Here is a 12,230-nt window from a genome sequence, read left to right as displayed (position 1 = left end):
TCGAGGAATGAAAACCTGCCGACCCCAAGTTTCCCTAAAATGCGATGGTGGTGCCATATCGAAGGACCAGCACACCTCCGAGCGCTCGCCTCAGTGCCTTTCGCATCTTGGCGCTTTTCCCTGTAGATATATCGCCACTACTGCCATTTGGGGTGTTGGCAGCTTTTATTTTCTTCACCTCGTCGCACACAATTCTGGTTTTGCATCATGCGCGGCCGAACCACGCACGTATCATTGTGAACCTTCATAGACCGCAAAGCTCCGTCCACGATTTCACATCGAACGAACCTCCGATTGAGTTGGAAGAATTTGTCAAAGCTGGTACTATGAAACTGCGGAATACAAGGGGATTGTTGCGACGTAAGCTGAAGACGTTAAAGGAACCAACAGTTGCAAACAACGTATTTCCCTCTGTATAAGCCGCACATTTATATAAGACGTGCCCCCATATATGCAGGCTTTCAACGACAAAATTTAGTATATAAGACGCACCTCAATTCACCAATTGTTACGGCAGTGAGACCTGCCTATACATGCATGCATACGCGACCATTGAAAAAAGCTCCGTGCCTATGAGAACATGGCACGAAATCACGATGCATCCTCAGCCTCATGCGAATTGTCACCAGGAATGTCACCAGGCCAAGGTTTGGTGGTTTAAACCCCAACCAGACCAAACCCCTTCTTTTTTAATGCGGAAACACGTGGGCCTCAGTGATTTTGTGCGTGTATATTGGTGCATTTCACCATAGCACGTAGCAGGCAATTGCTTTAAGCTGCGAAACCAATAGAGCAGGCGCTTGGAAAGCGGAGGGTAAAATTTGTAAATTGGTTTTTGAGGAAAGGAAATGGCGCAGTATCTGTCTCGCACATCTCGGTGGACACCTTGCAACAGTGGGCACCTCAATCGTGCTTTAAGCTGTGTGGCGGTAGTGACATATGTGTGCTGCATGCGTTGGCATTGACAACGTTGTGCCAGAAACGCGGCGCTGAAGCCATAGGCCGTCGGCATTCGTTGTGCTCATTGGCGTTGGCTTTAACAACGTTTTACACTTCCGAGCATTTTAAGGAAAGGAAATGCGCATAACTGGCTCCCTGGGACAGTGGACGCCTGAATCGCGCTTATAGGTACGTGTGGTGATGAGAGAGAGATGTGGGCTGCATGCGTCGCTGACAACTGTGAGCGAACTCTCGCGATCAACCATTAACTGTCACCTGCCTGGATGGCAGGGTGGGGGTCTTTTATGTAGATATAAAAGACACAGGAATTTCTTACCACAAATGGGGGGAGGAGGTGGTGACGATTCGCGGCTTCGGCCGCTTATCTGTTTTTTCAGCCAGGCGCGGTTGTTGCTGCGACGCGCGCATATTCTTTCCTTTTTCTCTTTCCTCTGATCTTTTAACTCTCCTCTATCTGCACGTGGCAGCGGTGGTGGCTCGGCTGGAACCAGTTGGCAGGCCCGTGTACTTTCCTTTTCATTCTTCTCTCAGTCGCAACATCATCTTACCACTTATGCGGGAAAACATCCCGTTCCTTTCGCTCGTAACGCCTCCAACGACTGTGACAGCCTCGCGAAATACTTGCGTAGACCTCGTCTTTGAGGCAGCAAGTCGAGCATATATCCGTCTATCTCCGACCACAAAGCTTCCTTCATGACAACCATGGTTCATGGTTCATCGGGGTTTAACGTCCCAAAGCAACTCAGGCTATGAGGGACGCCGTAGTGACGGGCTCCGGTTTAGAACTGTTAGTGGAGTGTTTCTGGAAGAAGGCATATGTGTGAAAAATAACAAGTTGTCTGTAATTGTATACGTACATGTCTTGCTTGAATTCTTTGCCTCAATCTATCGGAAAGCTGAAACAGCGGCTGCGCTCAAATTTCGCATTAGGAAGTAACGTAACCGTCGGCAATTTTTTCGGGAGGAGCCCGAAAAATACTCCAGGGCACGTAGGGCTACTTATGTACTGTGAATGCGAAAGCATTAATGCATCATCGTGAGCATTCGATCGACCTGAACGCAGGTTGCGCACTGAGAAAGGAAACGAAGATGCGCCTCCGAGCGTTCCGGTACGGATCCCTAAATCAAATCAAACCTTCCAAAATCGGTTCCAGATTTTGAATGTCCCGCCCCTACCATTGACTGAAGCGATGCCATGTTCAAGGAATGCGTGGTGTCAAGTCAATGATGTCAGATAAATTAAAAATTCCATGACATGGATCGAAGAATCATTGTATAATACCCGGCCTGGACCCGCCATTCTGTTTATGTTACGCAATAACGCAAAGCACGCTAAAATTTTAGAGGTGAATGCAACTAAATTCGAGCTCATCTTGTTTCTGACGGTGGCAGCACCTTCCATCGGGTAGTCTAGGTACACTACCGCGGGTCCTGCTCGAGTCTTTTTCCCTGAGGATTGCAGAGGAGCAACAAGTGCGCGTTTCTTTCGAGCTTCGCCCTTGACCTATTCTTCCTGCAATGAACACGCCACGTGCCAAGCGCTACCGCCGCTATCTGGAGCCCGGTGAAACGTGCCGGATTCCGAAGCAAACTGCGTATAATCAACGCCTGAAATTGGATCAGCAGCATGGAGTGGTGGACTTAGCCGCGGACAACTCGGAAAACGAAGCGGAACGCGCGAGCGCGTCAGGTGCAACCGACAGCGCTCTTGCTGGCCCAAGTGCGGCGAACGGTGCTGCTGTTCACCAAACCTCGCCTAGGAGTGCCAGCAATGCTGCAAATATTGCCGACAGTCCTCCTGCTGTCCCAAGTAATACTGCGCCTGAACAAACTTCGTCAGGGTGGGCTAGCAGCACAACGGTGGCTGAGGAATGCATCGGTGACGCAAGCACGGGTGGAGAAAGTTACGCCTACGAGAGCGACAACTCGGACTTGGGAGCCGAAGATTACTCGGATCCAGACGACAATTCAGTGAAAAGCTTCATGGAAAAATGTTCCAGGGAAACTTTGCGAAACCAGGCATTAACAAAAGCGCAAGCTCTCCTCCTTGTTCTGGCGTATGTCGTCAATTCAGGGCTGTCATGGACACAAGTGGAAGGACTACTCGTGCTAGTGAACACTCTTTGTGGCACTGAAGTAGTGCCAAGCAGTAAGTATATGTTCAGGAAGCTGTGGAAAGATAGGAAGCACTCCGTCGATATACATTTCTTCTGCTCCACATGCTTGGCTTCCCTTGGCAGAAAGGCTCTAAATGCAGCATCGCAAGTCTTTGCCTGTGTGACATGCCAGGTGACTTACACCACTCAACAGATGATGAGAAGCGGCAGCTTCTTTCTGATCTTTGATTTGAAGAGGCAGCTTCGTGATAAAATGGGGCGGCATGCACAGCAGTTGCATGAATGTTTAACAAAGCCTTTGTCACAAGCGTATGGTGTATATCGTGATGTCACGCATGGACGCATGTATAGAAGCATCAGGCGTCATTTAAACATGGACTGGTCTGACATCACAGTGACACTCAACAGTGATGGGTCCCCTGTGTTTAACTCCAGCAAGTGCAGTGTGTGGCCGATCCAGTTTTATATAAATGAACTTCCATTCAACATCCGCTTTCAAGATGTTCTCGTCGGTGCCTTGTGGTTTGGAAACCAGCATCCGCCATCAGTGCTGTTCATGAAGGCATTTGTCGAAGCCTTCAACAAAATTGGCTGCATAACTTGGGAGCACGCTGGACAGGCTATAACATCAAGAGTCTACGTAGTGTGCTGCTGTGTTGACTCTCCAGCAAGAGCTTCGTTATTAAATATGAAGCAGTTTAATGGTTATCATGGATGCTCCTGGTGTCTGGAAAAAGGGACTGTTGTGGAAGGTAAGTTACTGGTATTATTACTGGTATTAGAGCGATCGCCCTATTCAGTGCAAAAGTTGTTCACTTTGTCCAGTGCATATAATCCGGACCTTCAGCCATCCTCAAGGTCAAACTTGCAAAGTCAAGCCATAGTGACAAAACTATTATATTGTTGGATACATTATTTCGAGTACAATTCAGCTGTACTAATTATGTGTCATAAATAATTACAGTTCATTAGTTAGTTGTGGCTAAAAGTTTTACTTTACACTACAATGGCGAGCCATATATCGTTGGATAGCTGATATACGGGGTGTCCCAGCTAACTTGGACCAAGGTTTATAAAAAAAAACTAAGCGTTCTTCAGAACTGAAATCACGTGGATGTTGCTACGGTTTATCTAAAGTTATAGCACCATTTTTTCGCACCTCCTATCTGATTAATTAGTCGAGATAAATAAATTAACTTTTTAAATGTAGCTTGACATGTTCAGGCGACAATAGGAAAGTTGTGGAGCTCCACAAATATAGCCCAACCTAGGCACTTCCAACGAGGTAGACTTAGTGTGGCCGTTTTTATTCGGGAAAAACGAAAGCCCGCGGAGTTTAAAAAATACCACGTGACAGCGCGCTCCGTGCGCCCGCATTCGCCGCGATTGCAGCGGATTGCATCCGTGCTTTGTAAAAAGCATCACTTGCTTCGCGCCTTTCTTGCTGCCCAAGACGGCTTCGCGTTGAGCTTGGTTCCAAAATAAGCGCCAGTGAGCACGGGCGGCAGTTGAAAGAAAGCGCGGCTCTCGTTTCTGCGGGGATAATTGCGCTCTCACGTTAGCAGAATGCATGCGAAGGAACGATGACAATCTCATGAGTTCGAATTGGGGAGCAAGGTCCCAACACGCAAAGACGCATATAACAAGCTTGATAACGTCGTGTGAATCACGATGAAAGACGGAAGCCCCGCTTTCTTTCAATTGCCGCTCGAAATCACCGGCGCTTATCTTGGAACCAAGCACAACGCAAAGCCCTGTCTTGGGCAGCACGAAAGGCGCGAAGCGGGTAATGCTTTTTACAAAGCACGGATGAAAGCGCTGCAATCGCGGCGCATTCGGGTGCACGGAGCGCGCTGTCACGCGGTATTTTTTAAACTCCGCGGGCTTTCGTTTTCTACGAATAAAATCGGCCTCGCTAAGCCGATCTCGTTGGAAGTGCCTGGGTTGTACAGTATTTGTGAAGCTCCACAGCTTTCCTATTGACGCCTGGACATTTCAAGCTATATTTAAGAAGTTAATTTATCTCGACTAATTATTCAAATAGGAGGAGCGAAAAAATGGTACTGTAACTTTAGATAAACCCCAACAACATCCACGAGATTTCAGTTCTGAAGGAAGCTTAGTTCTTTTATAAATCTTGGTCCAAGTTAGCTGGGACACCCTGTATACAATTACACTGCACTAATTAGACGGCTTAATTAACATTATTAGGGTTGACTAAAAATTTAACTTTTTGTTTCAATATCAAGTCATATATCGTTGTATAGCTTATGTGAGTACAATTGCATTGTGCTATGTACTTGTCTTAATACCATTAATTAGTTAATTGTGACTAAAATTGAAATCTACACTACATTGTGAAGTCATCAATGGATAGCATATGCGGATAACAATAGAACTGCACTGATAAGACATCTTAATTACTGTTAATTAGTTGTGACCAAAATTGAACTTTACGCTACATTGTCAAGTCATATATGGTTACATAGTTTATGCTGAGTACAGCTGCATTGCACATATACATGTCTTAATTAATTACCAGTGTTAATTGTGACTAAAAATAAACTTTATGCTACAATGTCAAGTTAAGTATCGTTGGATAGCTTATATCAAGTACAATTACTTTGTACTAATTACACAAAGTAATTATAATTAATTAGTTAATTGGTACAAAAATTCTACTTTAGGCTAGTGTTCAGTCATATGCCGTTTAAAACGTCTCGACAAGTAGAATCTGCAAATATATGTCGTACAGCTATATCTCGATCTTGGATGTAACCAAGGTTAAACCAGTTATTTTTTTGCTAAGTGGAAGTGCGAAGTTTATCTTTTAACTTACACCTTAGCATATTCAAATTGTGCATGGCATTTTGGTGAAGACCGCAATGAAGATTTTAGTGCATTGATGTGCCACATTCTTAGGGGAAATTTTTGTTTAGGTTTAGGATACAGGCTCAATCTGGAAAATGTTGGAGAGCGTTATTATTATGTGCCAGTGTGATAAAAGTAATAGTAGGCATGTATTTCTGCAAAATAAATTTGAAATTTAATGACTTTTTTTCAGGGACCCTTCGGTACATTCCAAGCCGAACAGCAGCACCGTTGCGCACCCACAGAGGCATGCTTGAAGATATGAAGGAAGCGCACCGTCGAAATGGACCAGTGCAAGGTATTAAAGGGCCTTCACCACTCTGCCAGCTACAGGGCTTCAACCTTGTGTGGTGTATGGCACCTGATCTGATGCACTGCGTTCTAGAGGGAGTTGCTAAGCAACTCCTAGATCTGTGGTTGTCGGCAACTGGCCAGCCCTACTACATAGGGCGACACATTCGTGGACTGGACACAGTCATTAAGAAAATGAAGCCTCCCATTTCGTTCTGCCGGCTCCCACGACCCCTCAGTGACCGAGCCCATTGGAAGGCTACCGAGTGGCTATACTGGCTGCTGTACTATTCATTGCCATGTTTGATGGAGGCATTGCCAGTTGCACACATGAGTCACTTTTGTATGCTTTGCCAGGGAATTTTTTTTGCTATTGCAAGCCTCTGTCACCGATGCTGACCTACAGGAAGCAGAGAGCCTGTTGTCGTGTTTTGTCAGCAGAATGTATACGTTATACGGGCCTACTGCTGCAACCTATAATGTGCACCAATTGCTTCATCTTTCGAAGAGTGTCGAAATGCTAGGTCCTTTGTGGGGAACCACAACTTTCCCTTTTGAAAATGGGAATGGTCAGCTCCTTAAGCTTGTTAAGGCAGCAAAAGGTGTTCCACTGCAGATTTCAGAGCGTTGTGCCATGAAATCATGGCTGAGAACTGCCCTCAAATTTGTAGATATGTCTTCCAATTCTTCTAGCATGAACAAAATCATGAATACGCAATCTTCTCGAGCATCAAAAATTCGGATCCTTGGGGCACCTTTGCTTTCGGAACAAATAGACCCTTCAGTTGAACAACTTTTCATTGCAAGATATGAAACAGTCCCTACCATGACCCTATATTCTCGCCTTCAGCTAAACGGTTTCATCATTCATACCACCTCCTACTCCCGGGCTGTGAAGACATTTTCTTCATGTGTGAAGATGAATGATGGTGCCTACTGCCTAGTAGTTAATATATGCTCGATTCTGTTGGACACCCGAAAGATTGCCTTAGTTTGTGAGGAGCTTGTGACATCACATTGTAACTTCAGAGGGGTTAAGTACGTGCACAAGTGTAATCGCCCTCCTCCAGGGAGAAATTTGTGCCTTTATTCGCCCGATGATGTTTCATCTCAGTGCGCTTTTCTATGTGGTGCGGACGTCACCTATGTGTCTGATGTACCAAATAACTATAGGATTGACTAACGTAAGTTAGTCAACCTTGTAGCTATTTGTGCCAAGCAATTTTTTCAGCACAAAATGTACAGATGCATGCTTGTTTGTAAAGTTTGAAGGAATATCGTACTGTTTGCTGTGTGTTATAGCGGGACAATCTTTAGGGCCAAGCAACCCTGAGCCACCATGTGTCACGTGTTGGTGGCTTTCCCGCCAGTCTCTACCCTGCCACCAGCAAAAAGGACGTAACATAATTGGCGACGAGGTAAAAATGGCAACTGCGCTGGGCACGATTGGGGAATTCGTTCCAACAGAGGCGACGTCTTGGACCTTGTATTTGGAGCGCCTCGAATTTTTCTTTCAAGCAAACGACATCGACGGTAGCGAGAAGAAGCGACCAACTCTCTGCAGCGTTTGCGGCCCAGCAACGTATGCCATCGTTCGCTCCCTTTGTTCTCCGGATGCGCCGTCGGCCGTGGCCTACGATGAGATCGTCAGGCGTCTCTCAAACCACTTCTTGCCGCGACCGTCGGTGACAGTACAGCGTTTCAAGTTTGGCACACGTCAACAGCAGCCTGGTGAGTCAATTGCCGACTACATCGCAGAATTGCGACGTCTCTCGGAACATTGCAATTTCGGTGCGTCGCTCGATGACATGTTGCGCGACCGGCTAGTGTGCGGGGTGCGAAGCGAGACTCTTCAGCGTCGGTTGCTGGCGGAGCCGGAGCTTACGTTTGCGACAGCTCGGGAGAAAGCCAGTGCAATGGAATCTGCGCAGCGACAGACCGAGCAAATTCGCGGCAGTGCCGCATCGTGTGAAGTTGGCAGTGTGAGCGGGAAGCGTTTCGACCTGTGTGTTGCGAAGGTCTCTGCGCCAGTGACAGCCAAGGAGGGTACCCAGAAGCAGGCTGGTTCACCTGGGAGCACAAGCGTATGTTTCCGCTGCAAGGGTGCGCATTCGCCAAGCAGTTGCCCATTCATGAATATGTAGTGCCACTTCTGCAAGCAACGAGGGCACATAGTGAGAGCATGCAGGAGGAAGGCTGCAGCTCGCGCTTCGGCTGAACCCAACTCTCAGAACAAAGAACGGGCCTGTGGAGGCCGTCACAAGAATGCTGCGTCGGATGTTTACGACGTGTTCATGCTGTCTGGTGAAGAGCCAGCCGTGAGAGTGGAAGTGCGCGTCAACGGAAGTCCCCTAGAGATGGAGGTGGACTCTGGTGCAGTGTGTTCAGTCATCAACGACCGGACTATGCAGAAGCTGCGAATATCAAAAAGGGTGTTGCGCCCAAGTAATCTTCATCTCCGAGCTTACAATAACAAGGAACTACGAGTGTTGGGTGAACTGACCGTGAAGGTGGAATTCAAGGGGCAGGAACATCGCCTGCGATTGGTGGTGGTTAAGGGTGCTAGTATCGGACTTCTCGGTCAGGACTGGTTCAAGTCCTTGGGAATAAGTCTAAGTGGTGTTCACAGTGTGTACGAGCCGAGTCGAACTGGCAGTAGGGGAACAACAGCCTTGCTCAAGAAGTATTCTTCAGTCTTTGAGCCTGGACTTGGGACAAGTAAAGGGCCTCCTGTATGCATAGAGGTGAGCCCGGCAGCTCTGCCGCGATTTCTGAAGCCACGACAAGTACCGTTTGCATTGAGACCAAAGGTCGACGAAGCACTGGACAAGTTGGTGAGCCAAGGCATTTTTCAGCCTGTGCTGCACTCGAAGTGGGCAACACCTGTCGTTCCAGTTGTCAAAAAAGATGGATCGATAATGATCTGCGGGGACTACAAGAGCACAGTCGATCGTGTAGTGCGGTGGGAAACGTATCCCCTGCCGACACCAGAGCAGCTGTTTGCCAGGCTGGCAGGTTGCTCGAAGTTTTCAAGGCTAGACCTCGGACAGGCGTATCAACAGAAGACTGTTGATGAAGAAACAGCTGACTTGTTGACGGTTACAACACATCGGGGACTGTTCCGCGTAACCCGTCTTCAATTTGGCGTGGCAGTGGCTATTTTTCAGAGGTACATGGAAGAACTGTTGCATGGAAGTGATGGTGCTCTTGTGTTCTTGGATGACATCTTGATCGGTGGAAAGGATGAGGCGCAGCACAATGCTCGTTTACAAGAAGTGCTCAAAAGAATTCATGAAGACGGTCTGCGACTAAAGTTTGACAAATGTCAATTTTGTGTTGAGGAAGTGTGTTACTTGGGATTCCGTGTGAACTCTGCAGGTGTGCAGCCGACAGAAGACAAGGTGCGTGCTATTCACAAGGCCCCAGAGCCGACATGCAAAAAGGAACTTCAAGCCTTTTTAGGAGGTCTGAACTTTTACAAGTTTTTTACAAGTTTCATGCCTTGGAGCACTGTACCGGCTGTTGGACAAGGGTCGCGAGTGGTGTTGGATGGAAGCTGAGACAAAAGCATTTTGCCGGGCGAAAGATCTGCTGCAGTCATCACATGTTCTGGTGCACTATGATGTCAACAAGCCCCTAGTGCTGGCCTGTGACGCATCCCCGTACGGACTGGGTGCTGTGTTGAGTCATGTGTGGAAAGATGGCAGCGAGAGACCGGTTGCATATGCTTCGAAAACTATGAGTGCGGTAGAACGGAATTATGCCCAGACAGACCGAGAAGCGCTCGCCATCGGCTTTGGCATAAAGAAGTATCATCAGTTTCTATATGGGAGACATTTCAAAATTGTGACGGACCACAAACCTCTCTTAGGACTGTTGCACCATGCCAAGCCCATTCCCCAGGTGCTATCACCACGGATGCTGCGTTGTACTCTCATGTTATCGGCTTATGACTATGAAATTGAGTATCGAGCAGCGGAGAAGCTTTCCAGTGCTGATGCATTCAGTCGTTTACCACTGAGAGCCAGTAGGGCAGAGGAAGAGCAGCGTCTTTGGGAAGTAGGAATGCTGGAAATGGCTCCAGAAGTAGCATGGAACTCTAGGAAGGTGGCAAGATTCACGTCAAGGGATAAGCTGTTGGCTAGAGTCTGCAATTGGGTGCAGCATGGGTGGCCAGAAGGCAAGCTGCCAGAAGAGTTTGCAGCATTTGTGAGCCGCAAGCATGAACTGTCGGTGTACCAAGGTTGTTTGCTGTGGGGCAGTCGTGTGGTCATTCCAGAGCCAGCTTGACCGTGTGTCACGGACATCCAGAAATTGTCAAGATGAAGGGGCTTGCCAGAGGAGCCGTGTGGTGGCCAGGAATCGACAGAGATGTTGAGCAGAAGGTGAGAGACTGTGCACGTTGTCAGGAATCCAGGTCTGCGCCAGCAGCCAGAAATTGTCAAGATGAAGGGGCTTGCCAGAGGAGCCGTGTGGTGGCCAGGAATCGACAGAGATGTTGAGCAGAAGGTGAGAGACTGCACGTTGTCAGGAATCCAGGTCTGCGCCAGCAGCTGCAAAGATTCACCCTTTGGAATTCACCAAGCGTCCCTGGACAAGACTACACATCGATTTTGCTGGGCCCTTCCAAGGCAAAGTCTTCCTCATTGTGGTGGACTCTCACTCAAAGTGGTTGGAAGTGTGCCGGATGAATTCCATGTCGGCAGCTGCAGTTTGTGCGAAGCTTCATTTCCTTTTTGCTACCCATGGCATTCCAGAAACTGTTGTTTCTGATAATGGAACTGCCTTTTGTTCGGAGGAGTTCAGAGACTTCATGTGCCGAAATCAAATCCGACATGTGACCGTTGCCCCATATCACCCTTCTTCGAATGGTCAAGCAGAACGCATGGTGCACGAAACCATGGAAGTACTCAAGCGAATGGTTGGAGGCGACATCGACACACGTCTGGCTAGGTTTTTAATGACCCAGCATATCCTGCCTCATGCTACAACAGGCAAGAGCCCGGCCGAATTGCTAATGGGCAGGAAACTTTCAACTGTGTTAGAGCGTCTGCATTCTGACCTGCAGTCCGGTGTGCAGCAGGAACAAGAGCAGGTGATGCAGCGCCGGTGATGCATGATTATGATTACAAAGAGTACCTGCACTGAAATTGTATTAAGCCAGAAAAAGCATAAAATGGGACTACCAGTACTACAGCTGCATTTGTTTTCGCTAGCAAACTTTGGTGGTGGCGAATATTTTCTTTCTATCTTTGAGGTTAGAGCACATTGCTACATATGCTACTGTAAAAATCAGTTTATCATTCTAGCCACAGAATACTTATGCATTTAATGGGTGCTCATTCAGTCTGTCCAAAAGAGTGTACAGTTGTGCCTCGTTATTATTGACAATTTGGTTCACAAGCAAAAGTGTTGATAAGGTGAGTCGTCCATAATAATGAGTCATGAAGACAAGCAAGAAATACTTAAAAAATACTTACGATTATGGACTGCTTCTGTGCATAGTGGCAGCCAGTGAAGTGAAAATTTGGCAATTTAGAAGGTCAAGGTGCATTATTCTTGCTACTGTGCGATGTCAGTGCACGTTAAAGAATCCCTGGTGGTTGAAATTTCTGGAGCTCTTCAGTACGGCATCTCTCCTAGCCTGAGTCACTTTGGCACGTTAAACCCCATAAACCAAACCAAACCATTATCTTGAAAATCATTTGTTGTAGGCTGAAGCACATCTGAAGCTCCTAATGCCTCTTGTGATGTGATGAAATATCTGCTACTACAACTGTTCACATCCCAGAACTGTACTCACTCAGCTGACACCTGTTGAATATGGTTTTCAGCTGAGCATACAGATACTTTTGGGCAGCCAGTCATGCAATGTGGCAACGGTAAGGAGTGTCGACCAGGTGCCTTGCCACTATAAACCATGACACCACAAAAAGTAATTACAACAGCATTATCGCATTCAGCTGCCTTTTTCTGCGTTTTGCACTGAAA

This window comes from Amblyomma mixtum, chromosome 3 (genome assembly GCF_055824585.1).
Source record: "Amblyomma mixtum isolate Tamu chromosome 3, ASM5582458v1, whole genome shotgun sequence".
Classification (NCBI taxonomy): Eukaryota; Metazoa; Arthropoda; class Arachnida; order Ixodida; family Ixodidae; genus Amblyomma; species Amblyomma mixtum.
The sequence above is the reverse complement of the archived record's forward strand: the minus strand, read 5'-3'. Positions refer to the sequence as shown.